Source organism: Cimex lectularius, unplaced genomic scaffold (genome assembly GCF_000648675.2).
Source record: "Cimex lectularius strain Harlan isolate CLEC.00 unplaced genomic scaffold, Clec_2.1 scaffold5, whole genome shotgun sequence".
Taxonomy (NCBI): domain Eukaryota; kingdom Metazoa; phylum Arthropoda; class Insecta; order Hemiptera; family Cimicidae; genus Cimex; species Cimex lectularius.
Window position 1 is genome coordinate 2853623 of NW_019392993.1, and position 14536 is coordinate 2868158.

At 34.4% G+C, this 14536-nt stretch overlaps 1 protein-coding gene across 1 annotated transcript in view; it reads left to right on the forward strand.

Moving 5' to 3' along the window:
- LOC106666279 (mucin-17) overlaps positions 1-14536 on the forward strand; it is a gene marked incomplete at its 5' end in the record, with an annotated part of 42219 nt that overhangs the window by 18681 nt on the left and 9002 nt on the right. The window lies entirely within an intron of this gene.

Here is a 14536-nt window from a genome sequence, read left to right on the forward strand (position 1 = left end):
GATTGCAAACATGAAGGCATGGTTCAACAATCATTTTGACTTGAATAGTTACCAGATTACCAGATGACTTACAGCGGCCAAGAGTGGGTTCATAACGACGTAGAAACAAAATTTACCAAACTTCGGTTTTGTTTACCCGCCAATAAGGAACGCGAACTGGGTTCAGACCGTCGTGAATCCCAGTAGTTTTATCCTTCTAATGACATGTCATCTCTGTGATAATTTTGCTTAGTACGACAGAAACCACAGATATGGATAATTGATTTATGGACTCGGTGTGCGAAGTTGCTCTCTGTGGGATGATGCCAATGCTGCTTCTAATGAATGCAAATTGAATATATTTGAACAAGTAAAAATGTGGAACTACAACACATTCAACACATGATGCCACATGAATATATACAAATCACTAATGGAGAATCAATTGGCAGGCCAAAATGATAAAAAAACGACCAAGGTACAGGTCTATCACCCCACAGATCTTAAGAAGAAATCTCACAATTGAATGTAATTACAATTAATTAAGGTTTTTAGTTGAGATGAAAAAAAGCTAATGGCACGAGCGGGATTCGAACCCACGATCTTCGGCTAGATACGCCGCTGCTCTACCATTTGAGCTATCGTGACCTCGATCCACTCGGACATCAACTTCCTATCTCAACCCCACCTTATGAGTTTTCCCTCCTTTTTGCCATTTTTCAAATGTCGTGTAATCGGTTTGGATTCTCGACGACAATAAATGAAATGGCCACGGAGAGCTTTAGTGAAGTGTACTTCATATTAATTCGTTAAATTCACTAATTTCGTGGTCCGCTTGACCAATTAAATCATTACAATTAATTAAGGTTTTTAGTTGAGATGAAAAAAAGCTAATGGCTCGTGCCAAGTGGTAGAGCAGCGGCGTATCTAGCCGAAGATCGTGGGTTCGAATCCCGCTCGTGCCATTAGCTTTTTTTCATCTCAACTAAAAACCTTAATTAATTGTAATGATTTAATTGGTCAAGCGGACCACGAAATTAGTGAATTTATTGAATGTAATGAATGTGTGAAGGTACAGTTCCTTTTGGATTGAAGATTTTTCAGCAAGCGATGTCAGAAAAGTTATCAGATGATGGTTCATAGCGAAATTTTTGATACTTAATCAGTTCTTGTTATCATTGGGACGTAGATTTCAACATATTTCACGTCCACCCGCCAATATTTACACTGATGTCATTGCTGTAAGTAATAACGCTGTTTAGTACGAGAGGATCCGCAGGTTCGTCAACCAGTCGACCGGTATGTCTGTACTCCTCCAAGATCGAGACTATGACTCCCGACTATGAGCAATAGATACCCTATTGGTTTCATGAGCCAAAATGCTCAAAAACATGCGATTCATAGATTTTATTGTTTTACAACAGACGTTTACTGACTTTTTTTGCATGTACAGTATTCTTACCATTCTGAAGCATGCGAGCGCCAGAAAAACCAATCAATTAGACACACCCCTCGCATTATATTCACACATGTGATCCCTTGAACGCAAAAACATTTACCATACAATCCTCGCTGTGTGAGACTGTCAGACCAAAATGAGAAACAACTCTTTGTTCAACACCCCAGAGACCAAACAGAGTAATTTTACGATTTATCATACATTGATAAAAGATTTTTTTCCTTCTAAAAACTCAAGTACTATTCGATCATACACCTGCTCGCTCCTTATATGGAACCAAGGCTGTAAAATCCCATGCATCCCGTTCGCTCACTATGCCCCAAATTGTGCCCGTGTGTCAACCGCAACTATTTATTTTGGTTTATTATCTTCATATAAAGGTTGAGCAGGACTTTTTGTATTTTAGCTTTGTAGCTGAACAATGTGGTTTTAACAATTGACTACTGTTATGAGAAAAAAATAAGCCCATTTACATAATATTAGCCTGTTAATTAGATTATAATTAAATAAAAAACTATCTGATTGGTGCTCATACCGGTTGGTTGCGATAACTGCAAAGTACCGCAGGCAATGTACCCTCAAGGGTCGGACCCTCTGAAAGCGATGAGCTGATATGACGCCGGATCTGTTTTATACAGGGAGGACCGGAGAAGAAAGGCGTAGATAATTTAAGTTGACAATGGTACGAGAGATTGCTGTCTCCTTCCCGCCTGATCAGGCAACAGCGCTGATTCTTCTTTGTTTGACCCGTCATGCTTTACGTTCCTTTTTTTCAATACGGTTGCTGATTGCATTCCCAGCAGCCGGGCACGGCGGCCGAGCCGGTAAAAACAATCGATTTACCTACAATTCAGACCGGTTCCGCTTGTGGTGATAGATCATCGGAGTGTGTTAAAAAAAAACTATAAAAATGCCAATCCAACGGTATTTAAACATAAAGGATTGATTGATGATTGTTCACAAAGTCACAAAGTAAAAACTCACTAAATGTTTTACATCCAGTTAATATTTTTTATTTAAAAACTAACTAGTTGTTTTGTACTTTGAAGTTCGCACCTTGTATGAAAGTGATGTTTTTTTATAACCCTTTCAACTTATCTAAGCTAATTTAAATCAATACGAAGACCTTTCGGAAAGTAAGAGCTACCCTGAATATTTCACATTGTTTTGTTTTTTGTCACAATGAAAACGAATTTCGTACCTTCAAAAATCAAGCTTAATCAATGACATATTGTATGTAAATTTATATTTTTTATATAATGATTATATAAATCTATACAGTCAATAAAGAAACACAGTTCAACTGATTTTCAACACTGAAAGGCAAAATGGCCAGTCGTAATTTTTTTTAAATTATCTCCTAGACAAACCTTAAAACAATATTTGGTCCATTGTAAAGGAATAGTGATAAATAAAACAGATAAAATCTCCCATTTGTTTTTACAATTGTATTTTATAAATAAATCTTTGAATAGTCAATCTTGGTCTTTTTTTGTAAAGCTTCTTCAAGCCTTCCGGTGGTGTTTAATTTTTAGGTTGTACCTTTTTTAAGTTTTAAATTTGTTTAAGTGATGATTTTAAGTGACAAAGATTCGGCTAGAACATAGCATTGTTGGAAGATGGAAGAAGTCAAGCGTATGTGGACAGGGTGGTTAACATTCCCAGGACAACGGTCCGAGGGATCGGATCCACTCAGTTACTGGAGGTTATTCAAGAAGGCATTGATCAGGACGCCATCGTGTCAAATCTCAGAGAGATGATCGTTTTATTATTTCGAATGTACTCCGTAATCGACATTCTACCGCTTTGTCTGACAAGACACAGAACAGCTCGAAAGAGGCAAGGTTTTGTTGGTCTTCTGACGTCCGAGAGAAGGTTTGGAAAGCGACATGACCTAGCAAGATTTTCACTGCGGAGAAGCTATGGAGGTGGTTATGGTTTGGGTAGGAATTTGAATGGAACGTCGCACAAACTTTATCTTCATCAAGGGTAACCTAACAGCTGTGCGATACATTGAAGATACGTTATCAAAAGTTGTTCCTTATATGCCACTAATTGGCGATGGTTTTATTTTTATGCATGAAAATGCAAAACCCCACATAGTTAGGATCATTGGTGACTATATGGAACTTCAATTCAATGTTTGGTGTGGCCAGCATATATTCCCGACTTAAACCCTATATAGAAGACGTTTGGGACGAGGTGTCAAAGAGGGTAAAAAGTTGCCCAGTGATGCCAGAGAATTTGCAGGTCTTGTAAATGGCGCTGTTGGAGGAGTATGAAAATACTCTTCAGCACTTCATGCAAAACCTCGTGAAATCGATGCCACGTCAAATTCAAACGGTGAACAACGCAAAAGGAGAAAATACTTTGTTCTGAATTCAATATTTTCTTCATTGTTTCCATAGCAACATTTTTGATAAAATTGTTTTACCTACTTTAATGTTTTATTTAGTTACATCTTATGTTTGAATTTGAATTTTATTTGAAAATATCCAGTAAACAACAAAATATAAAAATTATAACGATTGCAAGTATTTATTAAAATATACAAGGGTGGCCACCTTTTTTGCCTCTCAGTGTGTTTTAATTTATATAAATTGTTTTAATCACATGAAGTATTTCAAAAGGTGGGTTATGACAATATTTTTCTTTATAAAACAACAGTTTATCAATTACGCTTCAAAATTTATATATATATATATATATAAATTTAAATTCACACGAAGAATTAATGTTAAAAAAATTGAACTATCATAATATTGTAATGGATGACTAATATTTTTAACGCTTTTTATTTCTACGAATAAATTTCTTTTATTTACTACGAATATAGCAATATGATTATTAACAAAGCATAGTGCAGGCATGTATCACAATCCGTCTGCCTGAGGTTGTTAAGAGAAAAAGAGTAAAGGAAAAAAATAACAATGAAGAAATAATAATAAAGAGATAAGAATTAAAGCGAGGTTATAGCATTATTCGTTATATGCTAGCACACACTCAATAAAGTTTAAACATTAATTGGTCAAGCGGACCACGAAAAATAGTGAAGTTAAACATAATATTAAAACTGCTTATAATAGAAAACAAACAGAGAGAAAATTCTTAATGGTAAAGCGACAAAAAATCGGATATAATAAAATCATATAATATTGAATAAATGAATTGAGGGGTCAAAAATTGAATTCCATAATTAGGTCTAATCTAATTTTCCAGGCGTGGCCGACGTACTACGTGAGCGCCACTGCATCTGAGCCATCCAACAGATTTAACAGTGTTTCTAGAGAGGGTAAAAAATCCCAAGTGCAACAACCTGATCTCGCCCAATATTGTTCATTCCGCCATAAAATGCAGTGTTGTTTCTACAGATTGAGAATTGCAAAGGGCACATAACCCCTCCTTGCCCCTCAACCAAAGTGCAGAGTTCAAGTTAAAGGCTTCGCAACGGGTTTTTAATAGCCGTCTTAACTTTGATAGACTAAGGGAATAAAGGTCCTCACTCTGTAGATGAAGTAAGGTGTGGGGGTGAGACAAGTCTTTAATTAAGGAAAAGTAAAGGGAGGACTGAGCTCGGAGTAATCGTCTCGATGCCGTTCCTTGAGTCTAGATAGACCTGAAAAAAGAGCTGGCCAATCTGCAAGGTGAGACAGTTACTTCAAATCTTTGAAAGAGCGTAAACCATTGGGCATACCAGGCGGTCTTAATCCTGATGACTTCGATCGCAGTTAGTCAACTTTATGTAAGGGGAATTCAAAATTTTGAGAAGAAATGAAAAGTGACGTTTTAAGGTATATACGTATACCTTAAACCAGGGGTGCTCAAACTTGAACTGCTGGCGATCTACCTCAATATTTTTAGACTACTTACGATCAACTCTGAGAGGCTGCAAGTGTGTGTGATGCAGGGTTGTCGTACATACACGATACACCCTACCTTTTTCTTTGGCTTTTCTTTGACAAGTGCCGCGCGTTCCTTTGATAAAGCCACCTTTTGCCGCAAGCAGTGTTATTTTATTACGTAATACATTTTTGTAGTTTAGTTACCTACCTACTTATTAAAAATTTTTTTCTTCTCGAGATCTACTCAAAAAGCACTCGCGATCGACTGGTCGATCGCGATCGACCGTTTGAGCACCCCTGGGTTAGAGTAACATGAAAAGTGAATTATCTTCAATATAGTTGAGAATCAGATTATAAACAATAGGGATTTTTTAGTCACATCTGCATGTAGAATAAACCTCCTAAAGTATTCATGAGACACCCTGCATACTTGTTGGTTTGTTATGTAAGATAGGAAAATAAATTGACAGCAAGGTATTAAATGAGAATAGATAGAGAAAACTCACTTATACAAAGCAGGTCCAAAAAACTATTTGTGTACTTTAAAGCGCAAAAATGTAATTTTTATAGTAACAAAAAATATATATTTTTAGGCTCGAGCATTTTTTCTCTCCAGGGTCCGGTGTTCCACTTAAAATTTCAAAACACCTATGAATTTTATTACAACCGTTAGAAATTCGCATTTGACTTCTCAAAAATCTATATCAACGACCTTTGATTGACGTTATTTTATTATAAATGGAAAAATAGAGATGAAATTTTAAAAAAACTCTCCTAGCGCCCATTACTAAGATACCTCGGATACCGGTGTAACATTTGAATTATGAAAGTAATAAAATATTTCAATATATAATATTTGTAAGCAAAAAGTTATGTTTATGTACAATCTGAACTATGACAGCAATATATTAAATGATAATCAATATATAAAGTTATTAAAACCCGAAAACACACTTATCAGAAGTAGGCCCAAAAAAATTATATTTGAGAAAAATAATTCAAATTTTTTTAAGTTGATGAAGAAGAAACCACGATGATTAATGTGTTTGGAATCTGGTTTCTAGTCAGTTTTTTTTCGGCCTTTATAAGACCATCATCAAAGCCTGAATAAATATTACAACATTATATTGTTTCATTAATTACATGTTTTTGGGTTGTTTTAACTTACAGCATCCTATTTCTCATATCAACATTACAGATCGACGAAAAAGCCCGACGACATCAACTACGAGGTCTCGAAGTACATACCAACAATTTCAATAGTAAAATAGGTCGTTTTTTTAAAAGGATTACCAAGAATCCTGATCAGAAACCAGATCCCAAAGAATTTTTTTGATTTGTTGCATCCTCTAAAACGCATAAAAGCAAATTTTTATAGCCACAAAAAATATATAATTTTGGGCTGGATTGCCTGGAGCAATGACTGATCTATTTGCCACACTTCCAGCAAATAACCGAAATATTTCCGGTAAATTCTCCCTCTTTCCTGGCTGTCCTAATTGTGAAATACGGTAGTAGGATAACAATAGAATAATAGTAATCAACGTAGATCATACGAATCTTAATGAAAACATCGCGAGAATAGCACAATGGGAGCCGTGAAGACCGAGGTGATTGACACGCCAAAGTCCGATACGGTCATAACTCCTCTCAATTGAATAACAAGCGCCGATTTTACGACTCGGTAAAGAGACGAATTCAATTAAAAGAACCTAACGGGTCCTACTTTCAATGGTAATTCGAGGGCTGCTGTACAAAAAAAAAGCTGCTTAGTTGATACGAAGTTGCTGCTTTGTTGTCGGAACAGGTTGAATAAATCACGCATGGCCCGTTAACCCGCGCTGCATCCATGTCATGCCGCTATCTCTGCTTTTTCTATAAATCTTAACCCAAACAATTTTCATGTTTTATGTTGATGCTATTATTCACTTTAAAAGCCAGATGAAAAAAAAGTTCTTAGCAACTATAGATTAAAAAAAGCACATTCACAGATTGACAGTGTACGATAGCTAACACTATGTGATAATAATAAATAAATATATAACTATTTTCTTAGCTGGCTTTTAAACCCAAGTGTAAAATAATATCATCTAAATACATATATATCAAATAAACTAAAATTTCAATAAAATAAATGGATTTTCTTCTGCGAAATGCATGAGTTAGTCACTTCCCCCTCACATTTTAAGATATTTTCTAGAAACTATTTCATTCATCTTATTAAATTAGGCAGTGTGAAAGGCTGGAAAATTGCATGCATCACAAGAGTATTGGCTACAATACCACCTGCTTCCTTAGAAACACTTTTAAACTTATCTCCTCTGCAAAAATATACACAACGAAAAGCTCATACAGATAAAAAATAAATTGAATGGCAACTAAACATTTCGAGTATACAACAATAACAAAATCAGACGCCCATTCGTGGAAATAAGATCTCAGAAACATTCTATGCAACATCCCATAAAATTTTAACAAACAAAGAAGAAAAAGTCAGAAAAAAATTAGATTCAACACACGTGGCATACCGATGGCGCTAAAACCAGTGAACCAGTGAGCGTAAATTTGAGCAATAAAAGTTCTTAGGAAAATACAAATTGCTTTTTCAAGCTGAAATACATGGTATCATTGCTTTTGTCCTAGGAAATCTTAAAAGAGTTTACACTGACAAAAAAATGCTCATATGATCAAAAACCAAGCAACCCAAAAAGCATTAAGACTTAAAAAGATTACACCCAAAATAGTTGGTAATCACATCTAAATCTAAAATTTCTAAAACCTGGGAAAAAACAACCTCACTAGGTGTTAGGGCACAAAGGATTCTGTATGATGAAAAGGAGAGCAAACTGGCCAGAAGAAGATCTGCAATATCCTGAGCCGAGACTTGGTATAACAAAAACAGACTCAGAATTTCCCATTCTCAGAATAGATCCAAAAAAAGACTTTTGAGGGGTCTTCGCGTCAGGCATATGGTAAAAGAAACCTTACCATAACTGGCAGAATCATTGCTTCAGTTAGAGGGGCTAAACTCAGGGGAGTGTTAGGGTTGCAATAATGAAGAACAAACTGGATAAATGCATGCATATAGGATCTCAGAATATGAAGAAACAGCCCAATGGCGACTTAACCTAGGGTACCAAACAAACCCGGCAAAAAGAGTTGCATCCTTGACAGTCAAGACAGTCAATACCTAAAACTTCTTAGAAGAAGGATCGAGTCAATTGAACTAAACTAACAAACTAGAAAATACCAAACCTCCTTTTCCCATATCCATATAATAATCTATAATGATAATCAATCTTATCATCAACATCATCATCATCATCATCATCATTATCTTAATTACATAAAGAGGATTCAGACAGTAAACATTTGAGTAGTTTATATAATTACTTTAAATATGCAAGTTAATAAATCTACTTGAGAGAACTTTTCAGACGATCGTAAACCATGAGTCCGTCTTTAATTTCCAATGGGTAAAACAGACCTTGTAATTTTACTGAGATAATAAAGTATTTATTAACACAATTTATTTCATTTATTATTATAATTATTATTTAGAAAAAAAGAAATTTGCAAGATCATTCAAAAGGAGCAACCTTTTTAATAAAAATAAAGAAAAAGAAAGTTATTATAATTATTATTGTTTTATTTTTTACGGTAACAATAGTACTCATTGAAAAACAAATGAGATTTCTACATGTCTCCGGAGTAATAATCATGTAATTTGGTCCAATATGTTGGATATTTCCCATGCCACGAGAAGAATTTATCTAATTTTTGTTACCTATTAAAAAATGGTTTTATTAAAAATATGGCATGTAGGATGTTCTCGTGTTGTTGTTCTCTTTGTGTTCGATATCAGATTTTTCAACCTTGCAAAGAAAATTTCATTTAAAAAAGTTCTAAAAATGTAAAAGTCAGTACTTCCTTGGAATAGTAATGAAATAAGGCAAATTTTGTGAAATCCCCAAAAATTTGATAGAAAAGTCTTGGCACGAGCCAACAATTTTTCAAAAAAACATGGGATTTGCCATTTGTTTTTCGTTGATCGGCTACTGTGTAATCGAAAGCGCGAATTTTTCAACGGAAATGTTATTATATAGCTGAAAATTTCATACTGTTTGCGAAATAAATGTTAGATTTGAATTTTAATGAAGCTAAAGTTCAGAAATTAAGATTTTATGTTTTTAAAAAATCTGATTTTAGACTAAAATAACAAAATGTTAATATCTCAGGAAAGAGTCAAGATAGAAACCTAGTTCTGGGGGCACTGAATTACATTTTATTTAGTGAATCCACCATGGCAGTATTGACTTGTAACCCTGTAACACCCTGTATGTATGTATATAATATTAATTATACACAAATATTATTACTATGATAGTCACCTGGTACACAACCTATTTGTTTCCTTGTTTTGCCTGTCGCGTGTTAATGTTTTGTCCTATTCAGTTATTTGTCTGTTTTTTGTTTTTTCGTTTTTTTGCCTTGTTTTTTGTCGTATTCTTTTTGCAACAACGTTTCAATGTGGATGGATAAAAGTAAAACCAGCAGAAATGCCACAAGAGGCAAAATAACGTACAGACCAACAACTGAAGACAAAAAAAAATGTCGAAATGCGACTAGTAGACCAAAATTTTTACAATAGATAAACTTAGACAGGACTTAAATAATTACCTAGTAGGCCCAACAGTTCAAAATGCAATTACTGAATTGTCAGGTAGAATTGGCTGTATTTTCAATAAATCCGTCTATGAGTTCTTCGTTGGTCGTCTAACGGCATATCTAAGTCCAAGTTGTTCTAATCTATGACAGCGTCAAGCTTCAACTTTAATTGAGCACTTCGAGTCCTGGTAAAACTTATAGACACTAACAGTATATTCGCCTAATATGTAGTTTTCTCCATTAACATTCCTAAAAATAAAACATGAGGCAGAGACACAAACACAATTTATTCCACCGTTATTGTTGACGTTGGTTAATAAATACTGGGCAATAAGCATAACTGATATCATTAATTATGTTAATTTGTAAAACCATTCGATGGAAAGTTAGTAACGGTTTGTTAGGGGTTGGCGACCGTTTTTCTCAAGAACAGATGGTTTTTCCTTATTTTTTCGCTTAACCCCATTCCTCGATGGGTTTCAATTCTGATACGCACTTCCTTTTTCAAGAGTCAGCACTTTCTGTTTAAGCATCAAATTAAAAAAATTTCACCTTATTTCAATCATTTTTCATGGTCATTTAATTGTTCAAAAATCGACATTTTTCTGTACCATTTTTTTTTCAAATGGTTTTTATTCTATTGCATCCAATTTTTTCTATACTACGACTTTGTTGGTAGGGGTTGTAAAAATAATGAATTGATAATTTTTGACAACAACCTAAAATTGTGACAAAATTGTACTGCCTTTATTTTTTATTAAAAAATGTATTTATACTCTTTCCTAGTCGTTTTTTAAACACATTGCTTGCTTCGGTAGTTATTAGTATTATTTCTATTATTATCGATTACTATTATTATTAGTTACTATTATTTCTCTTTAAAAAAATCTTTTCAATGTAATGAGTTTTGAAATAAATTGTACAGAAAAGGGAAAAGTTTAAACTTTTTCACAGAAGCGATTTTCCGATCGCTGGCCAACTTACGCCAAAAATGTAACAAATCGATTCCTTTCGAAGTAGGAAGTAAAGGAAGATATTTGAGAAAGTACTTTTGCCACAAATACAATTTATTCTCTCGTTCACTTGCTATAATATATTTATAACTTTTTGAAAAAATTCAACACAAAAATATTTCTACGCTCTCCTGGTTGGTTTTTAAACTGGCTAAATAGGATTGTGGCATTATTATTTTTCTTCAAAATAAAAAAATAATCTTTCCAATGTAATGAAGAGATTTGAAATAAATCGTACGAAAAAAGGACAAAATTAAACTTTTCGGGAGTAGCAATTTCCTCATTGAGCACCAAATTCTCAGTTGCTGGCCATTTACTCCATAAAACTGTACACATCGATTCTTCTGGAATTAGGAAGTTGTTAGGCGATGTTTTGGAAGGTAGATTTTGACACAGAAGAGAATCTTCAAATAGCTTAAGAGAAGACAAGTTCGTCAAGCGAAGATACCCAAGAACAATTGAATCGCAAATTTTGAAACAATTATTCGAAGTACTTTTAGATGTTTATTTAAGTCTTAGTTGTTTTTAAGCGAACTGTGCATTTTTTGTGTAGTTATGTTGTTTCCTATGCTGTATGATATGCCTATGTTGTTCAAACCTATCGGAAACGACCAACCTACCCATAATAACATGCACACGGGATCACTGTAAGATAGGATCTCACACATATCTCCGTTTTATTCAATCCGTAAATAATTAGCAAAATAATCATGAAAAAATCTCGAGTGGAACAAAATAAATGTTAATTGCCGGTGTAGATACTGTTATACAGAGAGTGTTCCCCTTGCTTTGCTTCTCCTCTTCCTTCCACTTCTTTCTCACCTGGGATTTCTCAGAATCCGTGTAACAATGACTAAATAATTACGCGTACTGTTATGAGAATGTTCCTTACCCGCGTGTCTATGTGAGACGCCGGTGTTATCCGTGTATGCAGGGCGATCAAAAAAAGACGGTCAAATCGAAGTCTCTCTCTTTTTTTTCTTCTGGAAAATTTGGAAATTCTGAGCTTGAACGATGCGATACACCGCGTAGATAAAACGTGGATTGGAAAGCAAATTGCGTCAGAGTATCTCGCCAATTAGATCTTGGCTAACTTCTTCGCGGAGCTTGGCTGTAACTTGCTTTGCGATTTAGTCCATTAAGCAATACTTACTTAAACGTAATTACAATTAATCCTTCATGTATTCCATAGTTTTTCTATTTCCAAGCTTTACAAAATAGAATCATTGTTACTATTTGTTTGCATGCTCCTTGTAATAATCAGCGTCTTAATTCTGTCTAGAACGAAAACAATACGACTTAAGAATAACATAACTCACGAAAAGTTTGCGTTTATCATTAAAGTAATGGCAAAACATATTTAAATGGGATATCAGTTAAATATTTCAAGTAATTATTCTTTTTATGTAAAGTCTTGGTTGAGATGAAAAAGTTACTGCCACGAGCGGGATTCGAACCCTCAACCTTCGGCTCAAATCCCGGGTTCGATCCCGCTCGTTACACTAACTTTTTCATCTCAACCAAGACCTTACATAAAAAGAATAATTCACATGGTCAATTAGACCACTAAACATAAATGGATTAATATATAATAATAAATACATTCACACATGGGAGTAGTAGTTGGGGTTTTGATATTACGCCAGTGTCTTAGCCGTTTCTATCATTCTGCACGCATTTAGACTACTTGGCAGGTCTGTGAGGTACAATACTTTATAGTTCATAATAGACTTGTCTTCCACTTAACCATTAAAGCCTATAAATACATTCTCACCTGAATAAAAACCATGCATGAAGAGTTTCCCTATATGTAACCATAAACTGGCATTAACTTCAGATGCTGAAATAATTCATCTTTGCAATCACTGTTAATAATTAATATTTATTTAGAAATCGTGAGATGCGGTCTGGTGTGATGTAGTTTTCAGAAAAACATTTTCTTTATCGTGCCAACGTTTCGATCTTTATTGTGATCATCTTCAGGGCCTAGGATTTACAAACATTGTTTACATATTACAATTACTTTTTGGATGTGGAAAAAGTGAATTTATACAATGCAAAATATATTTTATATATTCAATCAAAGTATTTCTACTCACTCAAAGTGTTTGTCTTCTGTGTAATTGTGCCATTCTTGCGTGTCGTGTCGAGAGTGCCAGTGAGATTTCGCTATTTTGTGTTTATATACGTTCGATTTTGAAGGGGTGGGGAAGGATGTCGGTTTAGAAAAGACGTTAATAATTAATTAATTATTTCTATATTTAGTGGACCGAATGACCAAATTAATTCGTTCAATTAATTAATCTTTTTATGTAAGGTCTTGGTTGACATGAAAAAGTTAGTGTCACGAGCGGAATCCAACCCACGACCTTCGGCTCAATACGCCACTGCTCTAACCACTTGAGCTATCGTGACTTCGATCCACTCGATACCAACTCACCATTTTAACCTACAACTTTTCGAAGGTGGTGGGTTCGAATCCCGCTTGTGACATTAGCTTTTTCATTTCAACCAAGACCTTACATAAAAAGATTAATTAATTGAACGAAGTAATTTGGTCATTCGGTTCACTAAATAAAATGTGTTTGGGATCTGGTTTCTGGTCTCCACCATGGTTTAATCAGAAACCAGATCCCAAACACATTAATCGTCGTGGTCGATTTCTTCTTCATTAACTAAATATAATGGATTTAATAAGTAAAACGACGTACATCTCCACTAACAGCTCTCCTTTTAGTTTTTCGTTCTTTTGCCAACGAGCAATTTTGCCAATTATTTCAACTAGTTCGTTCAATTTCCTGGGCTAATTGGAATCTCCGGGTCATGTGGCCGGGTTCAGTTTTTCAGAAATAACAAACCCATTTTTGATCCATTGTTTCACATTAAAACCGCCCGTTTTTAAATTATTAAGACGATTTTGTTTGTAATTGTTCTTTCCTAGACGGAGATAAATGCAAGTACAATGAGTTATCACAATGTAAAATCTGTCTGAAGAAATCTGGTCAGTATGTCAGCACCGACGTCTACGAACCTGCTTTACATCTCATTATGAAAATTAGACTTGCGGTACTCGGTTATGTGGTCTACCACGTGAACAAGCGTTCCATGTGAAAATCCAACGTTTTCGTGCTTTTTAATATTTAAAATCCATATTTATAAATCTGCTGGTATATTCTTCAAAATTTTAGTATATCTGAATTAAGATGCAATTTTATACTATATTAAATTAATTATTACATATTAGCAAATAATAAGGGTTGAAACGAAGAATAAATAGTTTAGATTACACTAACTTTTTCATCTCAACCAAGAGCTTACATAAAAAGAATAATTAATTGAAATATAATATTTTAATATCTTTTACTAACATATTGGTTAACACAATTCCAGCATTTTTGAACATAATGCCTAATAAGAGCGTACAGTAACCTGATTTCACCGAACAAGCATATTTCAGATTTTAACTTAGAATGAAGTGAAAAAAGATTTGACAATTTCTCAAACGGTACTCTCAGAGCCGAGTTCTCCAAAAGAGTCATTACTCACTATTACACCTACGCCGAGGTATCATCAGG